General features: G+C 36.5%; 1 pseudogene; it reads right to left on the reverse strand.

Moving 5' to 3' along the window:
• Nucleotides 1-2,132: 2,132 nt before the first annotated feature.
• On the reverse strand, nucleotides 2,133-2,535 carry LOC115069969 (annotated as a pseudogene).
• Nucleotides 2,536-18,618: the final 16,083 nt, after the last annotated feature.

An 18,618-nucleotide genomic window follows, 5' to 3' on the forward strand; every position in this document is an offset into this window, starting at 1 on the left:
AGATAAACTTTGCCTAGACCTATATTATATTCTTTTATCTCATTGTATGTATAATTTGTCAGTAGGTTGTTGGATTAATATGGTTCCCTCTGGATTTTTAAAACTAGCTAGGCATTATTTATCTCTCACATTGTCTAATCCTTCCACCATGGTTTCCCCATTTAAGATGCCCTCATTTTTCCCATTTTTCCCTTAATAATACCCTTCTCCTATGGTCCCACCTCTCTTGAGCTCCTTCCATATTTTTATAGTAAAATTGAGGCTTATTCAAAGTTTTTTTTACATTGTACAATGATTTAATGAAGACCAATAACATGTCCATGATTTTACCAACTGATAATCCTTTGTATGAGAGTATTACAAAGCTGTGGTGCTGGGGAGGGGGCTCAGTGGGTAAGAGCAAATGCAACACAATCATGAAGATCTGAGTAAAAATCCTGGGCACCCATGCAGAAAGCTAGGTGTAGTCATGCACAGGTCTGTAACCCCAACACTGGAAGGGGTTGAGACAAGATGGTCATTGGAGCTTGATGGCCACCAGTGTAGCTCCACAGTCAGAGATAGACTCTGTCTCTGTCTGGAGGGTATGAGGTAGGGAGTGATAAAACAGAACACCAATGTCCTCTTCTAGCCTCCATGCATGTGTATGGGTCCATATCTACACATTTAATCAAGTTCACGTACACACTAAACACATATTTCACATACTTTCTGTTACACATGTACATGAAACATAAAAAGCTCTACCTCCTCTTTTATATGTGGAAATACAATTGTAGATCTTGTAAAACAGATAATAAAAGGATTATTACTGGTCAGGAACAATCATTTGTTTCTGAAAATTGGCAATTCAAAAGCTCACACAAATGACTGTACTGATTGGTGTAAAATTGTGCCTACCAGGTGCAAAAGTAATCAACCAAACCAATAAGCTTATCAGAAAGTGAATAAATTAAATAATTTACTGAATTCAGTAAATTAGCTCACAAAAATATAAGGCTTGATAAAGCCCTTGATTACCTCCCAGAACTCGAAAGTGAGACCCAATTGCTGATATAGGACTTGAAGGAATCAGGCTAGAACTGACCTGGAAGTCTCCTCGCTGAAGTCTAGCTCTCATGAAAAAAAGAAGGTGCTGTGTAATTTCCCAAGAGAGAAAAGCAATTAGTAGTCATATCCAGCTGTGAAGTCTATGAACCAAAATGACTGCCTAGCAAAGTATTCATAATGCTGCAATAGAGTAACTTTTATCTTTGAAGTTACTAACAGCTAACTGTTGAACTTAAGGCCCACTCATCAACTTGTTCTTACTTTCACAAATCTGTGTAGCTGTTAACACTCATCAAAGAAACTTATTTTTGCAACAGATGGAGACAATTACGGATATCCACTATTGGTCAAAATGCAGAGAATAAGTGTCCACGAAGAGTCCAGTCCTAACTGACACATCCGCAATATAATTCCTACACCTAAGGCTCAGAGAACATTGTGGAAGAAGGGGCAGAAAAATTTAAGAGCCAGATAGCGAGGATGCCTGCTGCTAGATAGTTTCCTCTAGACATAATAGGGAAACTACACTCATAAAAATTCAGCAATTTAGTTGCCTGAACAAGACCTGCACAATGAGAACATCAGTTGACAGGCCGGTGTGGACAGGGAAATTTAACAGGGTCCCACATCTAGATGAAAAGCTACAATCAATGGCTGCTGAGGGAGAGAGAGCTTTCTCCAGGATCAAGTTCCATGTTAGGTTATCTAATTTCAGTTGTCAGCTCCAATCACATATACCACCACTACTATATCCACTATATAGGCTAAGTAAATCTCTCACACACACACACACACAATTATATACATTATTTTGCATATGTATGTATTGAAAATAATCAAAAAGTAGTCACAGATTTGAGAGGAGCATAGGAAGAGTTGAAGGAGGGAGGGGAAGGGGTGGGAATTATATAAATACTGTATTAATGTATGAGATGCTCACAAAATTTAAAAAAGAAATGAACAAGACTGAGGCCACTGAGTAAATTATAATATAAACAATTGGTGATTTCTGAAAAGATGGGATAATTATTAGTTTATATACATGAAAATTTATTAAAGATTTTTTTTCAGAGCCAAGACTTTTAATGGGTATTACATTTTATAAATACACCAGAGAATCGCACAATGCTGACTGCACTGGATGCAATACTGGGTTACAAGTCTGCACACTCCTTGCAACCAGACCTGAGATGGCAGAACCTTTCATCTTGCCTTTATTATTTACTATGACCCCAGTGTTATCTTCAAAATAAAGAAACATCCTATCTTTTCTTCTGAATGACTCTCATTGTTGAATGACCACTGCTGGATGGACCTCTTTTCTTAGTTCTGGTTTGCCCTTCTCACTGTGGCCATCACCATGTCACCCACAGCAGCAGAAAGAAGTCTGTTCAGCCATCTCTTAATTCCCTATGCTCCTACCAGAAGATCCAGGGAAATCAAGAATTTAGCCTTGGAGAACCCACTATGTCCTTGCTTCAACATCTTGGATGCCCAGAGAGAGTCAAAAAGTGATTTATTAAAGAACTTTAAATCAATTTTCTTAGAATTCTTCCTAGAATTAATTAATCCAGATATTTATTCTTTAAATATTAAAAAGTCTATATATGTACAATATTACCTGTTCCAGTAGAAAACCATTATTATCAATCTGTTATCAATTGTTATCAAATTTTTATCAATCTGTGTCTAGTCATGAGACAACATGTTACTTAGTTGAACTTACTGTTAAAACTCAAAGACTATTACAACTGGAAAGTGTAGATATAACTTAATAGATGCACAAAAGGTACTTATAATTCAGATTGTTTGTTTTTCAAATTGGTTTCATTGAGGTTGCTTCAGGTGTTCCATGGCACCATACCAAAAGGTATAAGAAAGCTTTCTTTGGGCTTACAAAGGAACATATTACACAAAATAAGTTATATATTTCTGTGATAGTTAATGTTCATTGTCAATTTGATAGGATCTAGAATCATGTAAGAAACAAACCTCTGGGCATGTCTGTAAAGGAATTTCTACACTGGGACAATTGAGGTAGAAAGATCCACTTTAACTGTGTGTAGCTCCATTTCAAGGGATTGAATCCATAAGTGAATGAAAAGGAGAAAGCAGATGTGAGTACCAGTATTCACCTCCCTTTACACCTCGATCATAGCTATAATGACACCTAAGTTTCCTTCCAAGGGCTCCAGCCACTCTGCCTTCCCTGACGTGATGCACTACACAACATCCAACTTTAAGCTTAAAAAAAAAAAAAACCTTCCTTCCATAGATGCCTTTATCAGATATTTTTGTCACAAAAATTAAGAAAAGTAACTAATATGACTTGGATACAGATTTCAAAAAATAATTTTACATCTTTTCACTTTACTTTTATTGCTCTTGTCTAAATAAATCAAATATAAGCACATTTAGTTTTGACATCTTTTTAATATAGCATTAATTACATAGGTATCTTAAAAGTTAAAACAAATAAAAATCAAACAACAAATAAATGTAAAAATTTCTGGACATCACACTGGATACCACTCTCTTAGCATTTAAAAAAATATTTAATTAGGATTGCTTTCTTTAAGAAGTAACATGATTACATTAAGAGATTTTGCAAAGGTTGGAGAATTTGGAAAGGGATTGAATGGTAAACTCATGTTATTGGAACAGTGACAAATACTATATTATGGTTGAAGCTTGATAGCAGTTTTGTCAATAAAAATATTAAAAATATTATAGTAGACATATAGAATTTCAAACTTATAGTCTAAGATGTAATTACACATTTTTAGTTTGAGGCTCATATCACTTTAGCTATTACAGTACTTTCTATTTCTTTCTACGTGATTTTCGTCTCTAGAAGTTCAATTAGGGCATAGGTGAAGGCATACTGGGGCTGTAGAAGTACAATAGAAAAATAGAAAAACCTCTTGGTGCCTGGTAATGGGAAAGGTCCAACATCAAAGCCTGGATACCCAGGACCACGGGTGGAGTAAGGACCACAGTTGGGCCTAAGAAGAGATGAGACGTCCATTCCAGAGAATCCATTCTCCCAAGACCAGAATGCTAATATCAGAGGCCTCCCCTGTCCCCAGAATAAGAGGCAAAGTCTCTGCCATGCACAAAGTAGACCCTCAGCCAGAGAGGGATGTGGGGAGTCTATTCACTCAGAGAAATCTGAAAGTGCTGCGGAACATCAGGAAGACCTTGGTGCTCTACTCCACCATCAGCTTACCACCAAAGGAATGTGAGCCCGGTGGCTCACAGTAGGAGTTCAAAATTTCGGGCTCACATGAGGGAATCACAACTTCAGCTTATTAAGAGGGAACCACAGCTCTAGATTCTTTCAAGGGGATCACAACTCTAGCTCCAACACCCAGGATGGGACCATCGCTCCAGTGCACTGGATGGGACCATGGTTCCAGCTCACAACAGGGGACCACAGGTCAGGCTCACAGGAGGGAACCGTAGCTCCAGTTTACAGGAGGAAACCACAACTCTGGCTCATGGGGGTGGGGAGGCATTGCTCTAACTTCCAGAACATGACAGCCCCTGCTGGGATGTGGGGGGAGACACACCACAGCTCCAGCTCAAAAGAGGGCATCACAATCCCAGGATTACTGGTGGGGCCCACCGCTCTAGATTTACTGGAGGGCATCACTATTTTAGCTCACAGGAGGGTACTTCAGCTCCAAGTTCACCTGAAGGGACCACAAATTTGGGTTCAGAGGAAGGGACCATGATTGCAGGTTCATGGGAAGGGACCACAGCTCCTGCTCAAGGGAGGAATCACCACTCCCCTGGTTCCCTGAAGGAGACCTTAGGTATAGGTTCACGGGATGGGACCATAGTTCCATGTTCACAGATGGAATGACATTTCTAAGCTTACAGAGCGGTGAGGGGAGCATATCTCTGATTCACAGGAGACTTGCACACCTCTAGCTCAGGACAAGGGAACACAGATCCAGACTCAATGGACACAATCACAGTTTCACATTCACAGGGCAAGAACACAGCTCCAGGTTCATCAGAGGTGAATATAATTCCCAGTTCATGGGTGTGGGTCACCATTTCAATTATGCTGGTACCTGCTATTTTCCTGTCTCTGTTACTCCTTCCACACAACTATACTTGTGTTCAAGATAGAGTACCCTGACTTCTGTGCAGCAAATAAAGACAACTACCTGCTGGCTTGAATATCTCATTTTATGACACCAATATTGGAGAAAAACATCTTTTGCTGTTTTTCATGATCAAGGTTCTGGTTGGATCCATTTGGTAATTGCAGCCCTCACATCTTCCCTGGCCAGGGGTGGCCAGAGATGAGACATCCTACCCAGAGGCTTTTTTTTTTTTTTTGTCTTTTTGAGACAGAGTCTCCCTGTAGCCCCAGCTGTCCTGGAACTCACCATGTAGACCAGGCTGGCCTTGAACTCACAGAGATCACCTGCCTCTGCCTCCCGAGTGCTGGGATTAAAGGCGTGTGCCACCACGCCTGGCCAGAGTCTTGTTTTTAAAGGTCCCAACGCCACCATCTAGGCTCTTGTGTCACTCTCTTTATCAGTTGCCCAGTCCTTACCCATACATGGGTATGCAGTGCAGTGTCCCCCTGGCAGGTCCAGTCCCTGGCAAAAGAGGTACATTAGGGCTCAGCATGGTGGTGTTGTTGCACTCTTACCCACAGCCATCTTGGCTCCTCAGCCACTCTCCCTCTCAATTGTCATGTTCATTATCACCTGTGCCCAGCTTGTCACATGGATGCTGTTGATGGCCAGGTGACCTTGAGTGTGCTGCTCAGTGGCCACTCGCAGGCCCAGGAGTGGTTGCAACCACCTCCTGGTTGTGTCTCATTCTAGTGTTTATTAACGAAAAAGGAAATTCAGGTTGGACCAGAATTGAAATGCTGACTGATATTTCATTCAGGTGTATAAGAAACTGAAAATGACAAGACCACTTTGAACATATCTTCTTGTAAAATTTTATTTTGGTATGTGGAAATTTTTCTACATTAAAAAGTTCATTTAAAGGGTTAATTGTAACAAACAATACTATATCAGGTTGATATCATAACCATGCAAATTAATAAATAATGTAGGTAAAGTTCCAATACAGCATTTTGAATATGTGTCTTTAGGGAACCCTCATTCTAAGCACACACACACACACACACACACACACACACACACACCTGCAAAGAAGAACTCAAACTTATTTAGGTTTATTTTTTTAGCACTTCCTTGCTTTAGTAGGATAATTCTAAACATTTTTTTTGTGAATTGTAGGATAAAGAAATGAATAAATTAAGTAGTATTTTCATTTTAAGAAAAAGGAGAAATTTAATATGGAAGAATTTAAGAAAGCAATCTAGTGATGAATTTCAGCTGAATCTGTAAATATAAACTCTCTAGGTACACACATAAAAATACACAAACAGCATGTATATATATATTTTTCAGCATTTCAATTTAGGAGGATATATATATATATATGCACACGGGCACACACACACACAGATATGAGAGAGAGAGAGAGAGAGAGAGAGAGAGAGAGAGAGAGAGAGTACTGATAGTTTCAATTTAAGAAGATACTTAGCTTTATCCACAGGATACAAAGGCAAAATATACATAAGTAGGAATTAAGCACCCCTAGTTCCAAGATCTTGCTTTCTAGGAATTACAGAATGGGTGGTAGAACTCACTGGTTTTCAAGTTGTGGAGAAAAATAATGGATGAACCTCTATGATCTATCTCTTCCTGACTTTTATCAGTGAAGAGCTTAGAGAGTGATGGGATCATAGTAAGCATGAAAGAGTCAGCATGTTTCCTTCTCACTGTCCAAAATTTAGACAGTTTGAAAAATCAATTGAAAACTGAAAATAATGGATTTCAGACTAATTATTATCTAATAAATGGAATGTTAAGAATATATAAACAAAACAATCATCATTTAATAACCACTAATGTAATTTAGTTTAAGGAAAATTCATAAGGTGTACAACAAAATCTAAACCATTGACTAAGAAAAGAAAAAAATGTTTGGGAACTTGATGTTCAACTGGCCGTACATAGCACTACTGATTACATGGCAGTTAGAAAGGGGAAAAATACCTCTAGGAGGAAAATCCCAGTGGACATCACCTTAATCAAGTTTGAATAAGATATTAGCATCAACAGTAATGTGACAAACTATATTCCCTTGATATAATTGAAGCATACAATATCATCTTAAGACAGAATGGTTGACCAGAATACAATAGGGAAAATACATTCAGACAAATCTTTGAGACATTCTAAGTGCAAATGGTATGTGCTATGAAAATGTAAATGTCATAATGTATGACCAGTATTCTAAATAAAAGACACTTACAAGACAAGATAATAGATATGTTATTCAATTTATTTTATTTATTATTTTTATTTTATGTGTATGAGTGCATTGCTTTTATGAATGTAAGTGCACCTGTGTTATGCAATGCCTGAGGAGGTCAGAAGAAGGTGTTGGATTCCCTGGAACTGGAGTCACAGAGAGTTGTTAGCCACCATGTGGGTGCTGGGAATTGAACCCAGGTTTTCTGCAAGACCAGCCATGGCTCTTAGCCACTGAGCCAAGTCTTCAGTTCCTATTGCTCAATTTTTATTCAATAATCAACCAAATGTAACAAAATAATACATTGTTGAGATAATTGGAAAGATTTCTTACATATTAGTGGGATGAATGTTATTGCACTGATGTTGAATTTCATGGGCATGATAACATTACTATGGATATGTAAGAGAATATCTTTGTTTTTAGGAGACAGTGTGGAAAGTGCTATTCCACTTAAGTAAGTAGTTATAAAGTACCATCATGTTTGCCTTTTACTCTCTTCTTGTTTCTGGAAAAGAGACAGGAAGCTATGCCTACATTTATATGTATTTCTTCTATACCTGTGTCTTATCTACAACTATGTCTTATCAAACTATGTCTGTGTTTGAAAGAAATTACTGACAGGTGTAAAATCTGTATGAAACTTATGTGGGAGGTTTTACAGTTATTTTTATACATTGAAACTTTTTCATCCTGCAGAAATAGTTTGAATGGACCTTTATATTACATATTTTCCTGAACCTCTTTATATTTTCAAAACAAAATATGTGATAGATGATAAATATATTAGCAATATGTTAGCCAGAACAGCATGCGTCACGAGGTTGTTATTCCCTCGAACAAACAAGTAAAATATTACGGGGAGACATGTAATTCAAGTTTAATCATAAAATTTAGATTTGGTACATTATTATGTTAGATTCACAGCTAGCCAATCAGTCTTTTAATCTAGTTTGGTGACTACTAGTTTTAATTTATTTTGTAATGTCCTGAATACAACTTTCTTCTGACACAAGGTTCTCACCTTAACTGAGTAACAATTTTCTTTTTTACTTTTATTTTGACTAGCACATATATTTCAAGACAGAGTCTCATGTAGTCTAGCATGGCTTTAAACTTTCTATGTAGCTGCAGATTACTATGATCAACTGATCTCAGCTCCACTCCTGAGTGCTGGTGGGATTACAGGTGTGTATCAACTTGTCCATTTTTAAAATTCATTAAATATATTAAGACCTTTATGTAGTAAAAGGTTTGTGCTAGCTGGATTTTCAGCCTTTAGCTAAAGTCTAAGATTCTTGGTTTGGGTAAATTTCCATTTTCTTTAATTTTTCTGTTTTTTTTTTCCCTGACAGTTTCTCCTTATGTATCCCAGACTGGACTCAAATTTAGGATTCTCTTGCCTCAGCTTCTCCAGAATCGGGATTATATGTTTGCATCACTATGCCTAACTAGATTTTACACATTCTACATTTCAAGTTCTGAAGAAAAATCAAATTTCCATGCATATAGACAATGTTCAAACTTAAAATACAGTATAACATTTCCTAAGCTAGCAATAGCATGTCAGATAATTGCCTAAATAATATGATATATGTGATTATATATTCTGTTTACTTGCATATATTCTACTCTGTAGTGTAATCACATTTTTAACCATTACAGAAATGATAGGTTCTGCTAGATTTTTGAATTTGGATTTCAGAAACACAAATACAACTAAATCAGCAGTATATATATTTTAAACTATTCTCTTTAAATAATTCAATACTTAAAAATTATTTTCATGAGGCTGGAAAGATGGCTCAGTGGTTAAGAGCACTGACTGCTCTTGCAGAGGACCAGGTTCGATTCTCAGCACCCACATGGCAGTTAACAACTGCTTGTAACTCCGGTTGCAGTGGACCTGACACCCGCTTCTGACCTCCGCAGGCATTGCATGACACAGGTGCACTTACATACATGTAGGCAATACACTAATACACATTAAAAAATAACATGTTTTAAAAAATTATTTTCAGTTTACCCATATCTGGGTTTCAGTACTCTATTCTGATTATTAGCCCCTGTCTACACATGGTTAAGAAAGTCTCATTCATTAGCAGAGAGGCTTCTAAGAGTGTTTACTTTGTTTCTCTTGTTAGGATAGACTTTTCCTTTGCATTAATTGAATTAAGCAAAACTTCTTTACATTCCACCTCTCTTAAACAGAGGAAGCATTGAGGAGTGCTAGATGGAGAGGAAAGACATATAAACAAAGAAAGTGTTCACCAAATGTAATGAAGAATGGGTACAATATTTTGAGGTAATAAACTGAAGTCACTTTACTTTGGGTGGGAAAATTTTGTGGACTCTGTAAAGACACTGATTTACAGGATTACACAGGATGAAGTCCAATGCTATAATCTCAGTGTATAGAGTACTAGTCAAACTAAACTTGATGCAGCAAACATTTATGAAAATAAGAATGCAATTCATTTCTACTAGAAAATAACTGTACGTGTGGGATCACTATCTCTATTAAAGAGTATCTGTGTCTTAGCTGTACTTCAGTGTCATAAAGTGTCCTATTATATTGCTCTGCCAAACATACTTAATATTATTCTAACATAGTTAATATAGTTACAAGTTCACTTCATATTTATTTCACAATCAACTGTGTAGCAAGCATGGTGCTGGGAAAATTTGTATAATATAACTGGAATTAGCCTAGTGGGAAAGAAAAATTTTTATGAAATTGTTCTCATTATGTTCTCACCTCTCCCTATGGTAGAGACTCTTCCACTTTCTCCACCCATCACCCAAAGGTCTCTCTTTTGAAGCTGTTGGAAAACATCTTTCTGAAAAGGACAGCCTTTGCCCTTGTGTTGAAGCAAAAATGGAATGGAGACATACTTATTATTATACTTTGTCTTCCTACAGAGGTCTGCTATTTTCAGATGTTTCATGGGAGTCCATAATTATATGTGTTTTAATCACATATGGGGGAAGAGGTACATTTCCTTGATGAAAGCTTTGCTCTTACCATTCTCCGATGCCACCTTCCACACATACTCAGAGGTGGTCGGTACCGATGTAGCTGTGCTGCTGTCATGTCACCTCTGTTTGTTGTCCTAAGAACGTCACATTCAATTTTAGAAGAAACAACAACATGGTGAACAATACGTAGGCAATGAAGACACAGGCGAACCCGTGGGCACAATTTTTGTGATGAGTCCTGTGACTGAAAAAGAATATTAAGTACACCAGGAATATGGGTTTGGCCACAACTCATTTCTGCAAAGAAAAAACAAACAAACAAAAATCCTATGCTCTATGGGTATTTTTAGTTTACAATAAGGTTTCTCATGGTATTTTAAACTGCAGACCAACTTTATAAAGTGATTCTCTGTTTCTATGAATCTTCTTGTGCCATTCCACTGTAGTGGATTAAGGTTTTAATAAAATCTACCAGATATATAGCCTCAAAGGATTTCACAGCAATCTCACTGCAGCTATAAAGGCAAAATGCTATGTTCTGAGATACTGGTTATATATACTTATATATACTCAGCTTCTAAGAATCTAGTAAAAAGAGAAATTCAAGTATTAATCACAATCAGTGATAAATTAAAAAGTATAAAAATGCTTTAATGGTGCAAAATATACTTGTATTCTGCTTCCATCAAAGGTACTGTCTCTGTATAACCTTGTCACACACTTGTCTGGCTTTCTTTTCTGAGGGATTGGCTCTCTATCCTGAGGGACAGAAGTTTTAATGATAAATCTTTATGATTTCCATCTTGTTTGTTCTATGATGAGGATGGGTAGAGATCCAAGAATATATTGCTTTGGATTTGGGAGATACCACAGTTTGTAAACTGATTTCCCAGGGAATATGAGGACTTGAGCTTGATCTCCAGCATGCAGAGAAAAGCCAAGCACAGCCTGTGATCTCACTGCTGGGGGTGGATGGGGGAGATCTTAAGGCATCGTTGGCCAGGCACTCAAGATCAGTCTTAGAGCTGCAAGTTCCAAGTAAGAGACCCTGCCTCAAAACTGAGTTGGAGAGCAATGGAGCAAAACATCTGATGTCAGCCTCTGGTTTCCACACACACTGACATGCATCAGTATATAACACTGTCAGTATTTTATTGTTCTTATACGGTTTCCTATAATCTATGAACTTGATTTTGTGTTCTCAAGTTCTTCTTTACTCATCTTCTTTTTAAAAATATTTAATTTTTTAATGTGTATGAGTGTATTGCCTGCATGTATGTAAATACACTCATGACAGATTCACAGAAGTCAGAAGAAGGCATTGGATCCCCTGGAACTAGAATTTTGAATGGTTGTTAGCCGTCATATGGGTGCTGGGAACCAAACCCAGGTCCTCTGTAAGAGCAGTCAGTGCTATTAAGTACTGAGCCATCTCTCTAGTCCCACTACCCGTCTTCCTATGCTTCTCTCTTTCCCATCCCACCTCCTCCTCTCTATGTCACTCCAATTCTGCCCTTAAGTATGTAAAGGAAAGTTTTAGTGAAAATCATGCATTCAGCTTTCTGCTCTTCATCTCCTACCCACTTCTGAACTTCTCAGATAAGTGACTTCAACATATGCAAAGTTTCTCTTCTTGTGTTTATCTTAACCATAAAAAAACAAAGTATAAAATTCAAAGATTGATCTCTCCAAAACGTTTGATGCTATCCATATTTTATAGTCTTGCAATTCTTACAGCATTGGCTGTAAGAATTCTTACAGCATGTTGTGTTATTGTAACAGAGAACTTCTCTTTTTGTTTATTTAAAAGGTGTCAGACTCTGTCTCTAATCATTTATATTAGTTACTTATATTTTACTGTGTTAGAACACCATGATCAAGGCTATTTATGGAAAGAAGAATTTATTGGGCTTATGGTTCCAGGCAGAAAATAGTCCATCATGGCAGGGAGGCAGAGCTGCAGTGGTGGCCAGAGAAGAAAGCTAAGTACTCTCATCTTCAAGCAGGCACAGGAAGCACACACAAGACAAAAGAGGCAAAACAGACAAAAAAAGTCAAGACTAGACAAAAAGAGACAAACAAGAAATGAATGTGCCTAAGAACTGTCAACATCTCCCTCACTGATGTGCTTCCTCTAGCAAGGCCACATCCCTGAAACATCTGCAAACAGTATCACCAACTGGGGCCAAGTATTCAAATATTTGAGCCTATGGGGGACATTTCATTCAAACCCCCACATCATTAAACATACAACAACCGTGTGACAGAGTTGACTTATTACAGTGATTTCATAGGTGAGAAAACATAAGCACACAAGTAAAATTGCGTTGTAGTTTCTGATGATCAATTCAGGACTTCCACTACTAGAACCCACTTGCTCAGATACTCCACTGACAAATCTGTGAACACCAGAAACCATTATTTGTCTGTAATAATAAAGACTGAATAAAGGTGCTATCAAAGTGAAATAAATTAAATAAAATAATAAAAGGAAAAAATATCCATTTTAAGCCATTGTCTAATAAAATAATAATAGGACTGTAGAGAAGGCTCAGAAGTTAAGAGCACTTGCTCCTCTTGCAGAAGACCTTGGCTCAGTTAGCACCCACATGGAAGCTAAAAACTGTCCTTAGTTCCAGTTACAGTTGATCCCACACTCCACTCTCTTTTGGTTTCCATCTAGTTTGCACACATGTGCCATATTTACAGACATGCAGGCAAAACACTCATATACATAACAATTTAAAAAATCATAATGGCATCTTTGATATATACATTACAAATTATGTCACTGGAAACCATCTTCTTGCCTTCTATTTTCTTCTTGAGATATATGTGTGTATATAAACACATTATACACAAATGCTTATCAAGTATATATATATATGTATATATAAAATTTTGACTTGATAAACATGTGTAGATTATGTTTTTCATTAAGTATCTAAAATAGTGTAAACAATTTTTCTAGACTCTAAAAGTGAACAAGAATCCAAAAAAGATAAGAGTCACTGTATTCTATCCAATATATATAATTTTAATGAATCTACTTTTTTTACTGCATTATCTACTACTTATATTGATATGATGAATTTTTACCTGAAGTGACACTTTTTGCCTCAATATTTTCCTATTTTTTTTATAAAAAAAGCTTTAAAGTGATAGACCTGTGTATTGATTTTCTACTGTGTGATATTGTAGCCTGGGATTCTGCCAGTTTAGATGATAGTGGCATCTGTGTGCTCATGCAGAGAATAGCAATGCTCGCCATATACCACTTGACATCATAAAACAATAAAAGTTCCCACATTGTTTCTAAAGGTCTGCATTCTGACCTTGCTTGTGGCCATGGCTGAGCCAGAGTATCTTGTTATTACATTCAGGATGCCAGTCTGAGCTGTACAGATGAAAAAGTTTCCCTGTGGACTGTGAAACAGCTTGGCAAGGAATGCTGGAAGACAGCAGGAATTGCCAGTTTCCTGACACACAGACCTTGGATTCATCTATGATAACTTGTCCAGATGAGATCAGGTGCATTCCATTCAGGGTGGTGAGACAGCATCTTCAACAAACAGTGATAGAAAAACTGAATAGCAACACAGAGAAGAATAAAATTAGATCTTCATCTGTCACCGTCCAGAAAACTCAAATTCAAATTGATCAAGGACCTTAACATAAGACCCAATACTCTGAAACTACTAGAAGAAAAATTAGGGAGTATACTTCAAGACAGAGTATGCTTATAGACACAGACAGGTATGCACTTTCTGACTAGGACTCCTATAGCACAGAAAATAAGAATAACAATCAACAAATGAGATCTCATCAAACTGAAATGCTCCTGTATAGCATTTGAGTGCAGGGGAAGCTTACAGAATGGGAGGAAAAAAATATTTGTCAGCTATATATGACAGAGATTAATGTCTAAAATATACAAAGAACTTGAAAAAACTAAATACCAAGAAGGCAAACAACTCAATTTAAAAACAATACATGGAACTGAACAGAAATTTATCAAAAGATGAATCACAAATGGCTTAGAAATAACAAGTATTTATATCCTTAGTTATCAGGGAATTCACCTTACCCCAGTCAGAATGCTTAAGATCCATAAAACAAATGATAACAAAATCTGGCGAGGATGCAATAACAGTGGAATCCTTATTTATTACTGGTGGGAATGCAAACTGGAACAGGCATCATAGATATCAGTGTGGAGTTCCTTATAAAGCTAAAAATAGATTTACCATATGAATTGCCATACCATTTTTGGCATATACCCAAAAGACTCTACATCCCACCAAAGAGATATTTGTTCTTCCACATTTATTGCTGTTCTATTCACAGTAGCTAGGAAATGGAAACAACCTAGATGTCTATCAGCTGATGAATGGATAATGAATTGTGATACATACACACCATGGGACTTTTTCATCTGCAAAGAGAAATGAAATTAGTATTATAAATGGAGGGATGTGGAAGAAACTGTTCTGAGTGAGGTAACCTAGATTCAGAAAGACAAATGCTGCATGTTCTCTCTGATAAGTGGATCCTAGCTTTGAATCTTTCTATTTGTGTCTTTAACTTGGAGTACTAGTGGAAGCCAGGAAACTAAAAAAGGACCATTAGGAGGAGGTTACGGTGTGTTCCTAAGGGTGAGGGGATAGTAGGACACAGGTGATATGAAGGATAAAGGTTTAAGAGAACCTGGTAGGGCAGATGAAATGATAAGGAGGGTTAAATAACACCAAGAATGGTTGAAAAAAATATGGAAAACTAGTATTTTATAAACTTCGGAAAATGAGTATATATCCAAGGAGTTTAAATGAAGTTACACAAAAAGCAATGTTCCTTCCAAAAGCCATTGGTTTACAAATCAAAAGTCCAGTGGCAGGTATAGGATGTCTCCCTTTGAGTTGTTGGTCAGGGCTCTACTGGAGGCAGCCAAACAATACAGGCTCTTTTTGGTTGCCCAAGAGAATTTAATAATAAGACACTGTTACTTTGGTCACAAGACATGGAAAAATCATGCTGGTACTGACTTGGGAGCCTCCTTCCTGCTAGCTAGATCCATGAACAGAATCTAGCTTCTTAAAAGTTCTCTATTATATATAAAACAGGATTCGACTTCCCTTCTAGAACTGACTGAATTCTTTCAGAACTTAGCAGTATGTGCTGGCATTTAAAATTAAGCTTTCTTCTTAAAGTGTTAAATCATTCAAGAAACCACCTTTTAAGAGATTTAAAATCACACAATTATCCAAAAATTACTTGGAGCATACTAAAAAACTTCCTCTGAGAAGAAATTGAGTTTTTGAGGGAAATAAAATCACTGAGCTATTGCATGATAGACTAAAAACCTAACTAGAATTCCTCTTTCTTGCCATATTGATTCACTTTGCAGGAGTTTTACTTTGGCTAAAAATCACAGAAGACTGTACCTTGCTTTCTTTGTGTTTGACAAATTACAAAAGTGGACTTTAATGGATGGAGAGACATAAATTAAAAGTTTCCCGTTAGCCCTTTAAAACTCACTGGAGATTCACTAGTTGACATATCTAGAATTTTGTTATGTAGAGCTAACGTAATTTAGAGCTAAAGCAATGGCTTTGAGTTAAAGCAATGCTTCCTTCTAACATCCAAATATTTGTCATACTTTTTCTTATGTACTAGGAAATAGAACTCTATCCATGGACTGGCCTCAATGAACAGACATCTTGAGTGATTTCCTCAGAGGGAATGACCATTTATTCTCTGTCTTTAGCATAGCAATTCCTGGCAGTGTTTTATTCATGTAGCACAGAGTTTAGAACAATCACTTTCACAAACACTATAATATGAAAATGTAATATTTGAGCTAATCACATTTCCACCTTTCTCTGTTTCATGGAAATGGAAGTGGACTTCCACCATCATTAAAAATAATCTCTGCTGTCAGACAATAGAGAAGGTTTTCAGAATTGATTATTGCTTGGTCTTTCATTTCCCATGCTTATAGTAAGTAGATGGAATAATACTAAAAAACAGGTCATTTATATTCTATTTTGAAAGTCCCTTACCCAGTTTGTATGATGAATAAACTAAAAAATTGCTTAAATTTTATAAATTAGTCATACTGTAGCTTCAGCTACCTTTGAGGCTATTATCTTAGGTTAGAAGGATATGTCAGCTAAATAAAAATCATATTTCTGTGTCATTGTTTTAGAGGTATCAACAAAAATAACTGGCAAAACTGTGAATTTGCATTTTTCTATAATGACAATGTCTGCTTTATAAATTATGTCTATTTAAAAACTGCTTCATAAACAGTGTTCAATATTGTTAGTTATTAGGGAAATACAAATTAAAACTACCCTAAGGTTTCCCCTTACCCCAATCAGACTGGCTAGGATCAAGAAAACAAATGATACCAAATGCTGGCAAGGATGTGGAGAAAGGGGAACACTCATTCACTGCTGGTGGGATTACAAACTCATGAAAGCCATACGCCACAGTATGGAGAACTCTTAAAAAACTGAAAACGAACCTACCATATGACCCGCGTATACCACTCTTTGGCATATACCCAAAGGTCTCATCCTATTATAGAGACACTTGTACAACCATGTTTGTTGCTGTTCTTTTCACAATAGCTAAGAGATGAAAGCAACCTAAGTGCTCCTCAGCTGATGAGTGGTTAATAAAAATTTGGTACATTTATGCAATGGAGTTCTATTCAGCAGTGAAGAAAGATGAAATAATGAAATTTGCTGGTAAATGGATGGATCTAGAATCTGTTATACTAAGTGAAGTAACACAGACTCAGAAAAACAGAAGATGTATGTTCTTCCTCATACATTTGGTGGTGTGGACCTAGCACCAAATCCTTTCACATTCCATGTTCCTTTAATAAGATGATGCTTTACAGGAAAAAAAAAACAAAAACAAAACCCACAAAACAAACAATGAAACTGTTTCATTACATTTCTCTTTTATAAAAAATAAATATTTAGATTAATATATTGTATAATTTATTCATATTCATAAATTGAATAAGTCATATATTTATTTTTTCATATTTTATTTATTTAATTTTATTTAGTTTCTACGAGTGTTTTGCCTGTAAGTGTACCCATTTCATGTAATACCAGTAGAGGCCAGAAGAGGGCACTGGATCCCCTGAAACTGGAGCTACAGATGGCTGTGAGAGGCCATGTGAGTGCTAGGAACCAAATCAGAGTCATCTGCAAGAGCAGTGAGTGTTCTTAACCATTGAGCCATCTTTCCAGTGGCAGATTTTAACTGAGACTCCATTTATATTGGGCTTTGTATTATTTATTAACAAACTGTGAATTGCAATAATTTAATACCAAATGATAATTCCCAACTACATGAAATAACTCTTTTGAAACAGATACTTATAAACAGACATGTAGAAATCATGTTACTAAAGGAGGACTGAGATAGCTCAAACATTTAATTAAAGTTCCGAAATTTACCTGAAGGCCTTTAAAATTATAAAACTGTGAGAGTATCTTGAGTATCAGCTTGTCTTATAAATTTTCCAGTATAAATAATGCTTGTATGATTAGACATTGCATGTTATTTTTTCTATATCAAATGCTATTTATTTATTTATTTGTTTATTTATTTATTTAATTTTCATGCCTGACTATTGTATCTGCATTATTTCCACACCTTCCAATCTCCCTTGAATTCCTCCCATGTCTCCCACTCTCTCTTAAATTTTGTTCTTTTCCTTGGTTTTTAGTTTTATACACACACACACACACACATATTGCAAACAGACTATTTGTCAGTGCTCACATACGCCTATGTTTAGTGCTGCCCTCTTGGGATTAGTTAACCTCTTATGCAGCTAGTCCCTGAAGAGAACTGATTCTCTCACCCTCAGCATCCATTGATTGCCTCTAGCACTTCATATTGAGGTTGGATTCTGTGACGTTTTCACCATTCAAATTGGCATGTCAACTGATTTTGTTCATGTGGAGATTGTGTTAGGCTACCATATTGTGGACCATTCATGGGTAGACACTATATTTTAGAATCAAACAATTGTGATGATTAATCGTGGTTGTCAACTTGATTGAATCTGGAATTAACTCAGACAAGCTTCTTGGCAGATCTGTGAAGGTATTTTCTGAAAAGATTTAACTGACATGGATGACACTCTGCCAGAGTGGTAGGCACCTTTAAATAGTGACCCAAATATAAGGAGATATGAGGAAA

This window comes from Nannospalax galili, unplaced genomic scaffold (genome assembly GCF_000622305.1).
Source record: "Nannospalax galili isolate Female #2095 unplaced genomic scaffold, S.galili_v1.0 scaffold1131, whole genome shotgun sequence".
Taxonomy (NCBI): Eukaryota; Metazoa; Chordata; class Mammalia; order Rodentia; family Spalacidae; genus Nannospalax; species Nannospalax galili.